The 2,500-nt window shown below is 40.2% G+C and overlaps 1 protein-coding gene and 1 long non-coding RNA gene across 2 annotated transcripts in view; one reads left to right on the top strand and one right to left on the bottom strand.

The window, feature by feature from the left end:
* LOC103505236 (sodium-independent sulfate anion transporter-like) overlaps positions 1–2,500 on the top strand; it is a 45,358-nt gene that overhangs the window by 8,222 nt on the left and 34,636 nt on the right. The window lies entirely within an intron of this gene.
* On the bottom strand, positions 1,068–2,242 carry LOC113465779. The gene is made up of 3 exons (XR_003390388.1): positions 2,023–2,242; positions 1,478–1,837; positions 1,068–1,377 (listed from the first exon to the last, which is right to left on the bottom strand). It is a non-coding gene; the product is annotated as an uncharacterized LOC113465779 (long non-coding RNA).

The following is a 2,500-nucleotide window of genomic DNA, read 5'->3' as shown; positions in this document are numbered from 1 at the left end:
AAGGCCGGTTCCCACTTGTCGTTCGGGAAAAAAAATCGTGTCGTCCGAAGTGGGAACACTCTCATTTAAATTACATTACCTACAGGACATTCGGAAAACAAATCGGACGACAAGTGGGAACGGGCCTTTACGTTGTAGGGTAGCACGCCTGCTTTGTAAGCACTAGGCCGAGGATTTGATTCCCTCCCGAGGCGAAGTTTATTCTAAAAAATGTGACAGATAAGGTTCGATGGTTTGCTCTCGGAACGCCTGTCTTTCTTCCTGTCCTCCTTCAATCTTCGATTTTGTGACGATAAGACCTCCGTTGTTACAGTTCCGTCTATCAGAATTCTTAAAAGAAGAACACAAATCCGTATTAAAGTTGACTATTGTAAGTTACTCAATACTCAATTGGAAAGGGTGAGTTATAAAGCTGTATGCACACATATTCGACGCCGTTGACCGACCGTGAATCGCAGATCTCGATTTTGTGACGATAAGACCTCCGTTGTTACAGTTCCGTCTATCAGAATTCTTAAAAGAAGAACACAAATCCGTATTAAAGTTGACCATTGTAAGTTACTCAATTTGGAAAGGGTGAGTTATAAAGCTGTATCCACACATAGTCGACGACGTTGACCGACCGTGGATCGGATCGATAGGTAGTCCGACTATTGACGAGGTGAATCTATGCTGTCGAGGCAGTGTACGGTTTCAGTCGACGTTGATCGACGGTGTCAACTATGTGTGAACACAACTTAAATATTGCCTAAGTACAATACCTAATAGACACCTTATAGACGAGGAAAGCCCGTCGAAAGTCCCTGACAAGTAGTTTTCGTTGTTTACACTACAGACTTATCAATCGACCCCACACGTTAAGGTATCACTGATAAAAACTTGTTAACATCGATTCTAGTCAATATGGGCTTCATTGATACGCGTCGAAAGTCCCTGACAAGTAGTTTTCGTTGTTTACACTACAGACTTATCAATCGACCCCACACGTTAAGGTATCACTGATAAAAACTGTTAACATCGATTCTAGTCAATATGGGCTTCATTGATACGTGGGATAAAAGTGAGCTCACTACTATTCGATCTTGAAGTTGGACTGATTAGCTCGCGGCTAATTGACTGATTATTTGGACTGATTATGAATTGACGGGTTACGAAAATACATTAAAAAAAGGTTAAAAAAACCTGTCCATATTCGGGTAGTTTTGTTTATTTGTTTCCTTCTGCTTTTTTCAACTCCTGAACATCGGGTCAGTTTGTCCGTAGTGCGTTTACTAAATTGATCGTTTTTTAAGTCTAATAAACCTAGTGGTTACCTTCCACTCAAGAGTCTATTATTGCTGATTTTGGTAAATCATAAATTACTTGAAAAAAAAAGACCTGTTCAGAAACTCAATGGGTACATTTTAGAAATACTTTACCGTTTTTAGACTAACTTGTCAACTTATCATATACCTTGTTAGTCTTGAAAAAAAAAGACCTGTTCAGAAACTCAATGGGTACATTTTAGAAATACTTTACCGTTTTTAGACTAACTTGTCAACTTATCATACCTTGTTAGTTTCGTCGTTTTAGAAATAGCTACCCGTACTACGTAAATCTAGTATTTTATAGTCATTATTATTACTGTTAATAGCTCTCCGTGGAATTGTAATAGTACGAGATTCTTGTTCCATGACCAAGTCCGTATTGTAAACAAAAACCGAGTGTACTCCAACTTCAACGAGTGTAAAGAATCCTAGTTTCGAGTGTACCCGAACCTTACCGAGTGTTAACGAACCTTATCGAGTGTACTCGAACCTTATCGAGTGTACTCGAACCTTATCGAGAGTAACCGAACCTTACCGAGCGTACCCGAACCCAAGATTTCACTGTTAATAGCTCTCCGTGGAATTGTAATAGTACGAGATTCTTGTTCCATGACCAAGTCCGTATTGTAAACAAAAACCGAGTGTACTCGAACTTCACCGAGTGTAAAGAATCCTAGTTTCGAGTGTACCCGAACCTTATCGAGAGTAACCGAACCTTACCGAGCGTACCCGAACCCAAGATTTCGTTTCGTAAGAAGTACTTCTGCTATCGGGCAGTCAGGTCAACGGAGGAATTGGACCGAAAGCCCACCATGTCTCGAAAGGCGAATGGAGAGAAGGGAACCAAGTGTAAAAGAGAAATGGCCGTGGATTTGGTCCTTCAGCATATTGAGACGAGAAATGATCATAGTAAGTACCTACCTACTTAGATTATTGTTAAACAAAAAAGAGGTTTAATAGAGGGAGCTGTCTTATCGTCCCTAAATCGAAGAGTGAAGATTGAAGAGGGACAAGATAGGAGGACCGGACATTATCTGTTTCGCTCCGGGCGGAAATCGAACCCGTGACCTAGCTCTACCTTGTCTCAGTAGTGTAGTTGCAAGACCATGAAAAATAGAAGGTTCTTTTTTTCATTTTGGTGGAGATGCCAAAACTCCCAAAAAAATAGGTAGATACTCTTTTTTTAAAAAAAA

Source organism: Diaphorina citri, unplaced genomic scaffold, assembly GCF_000475195.1.
Source record: "Diaphorina citri unplaced genomic scaffold, Diaci psyllid genome assembly version 1.1 scaffold158, whole genome shotgun sequence".
In the NCBI taxonomy this organism is placed as follows: Eukaryota; Metazoa; Arthropoda; class Insecta; order Hemiptera; family Psyllidae; genus Diaphorina; species Diaphorina citri.
The sequence above is the reverse complement of the archived record's forward strand: the minus strand, read 5'-3'. Positions and strand labels throughout refer to the sequence as shown.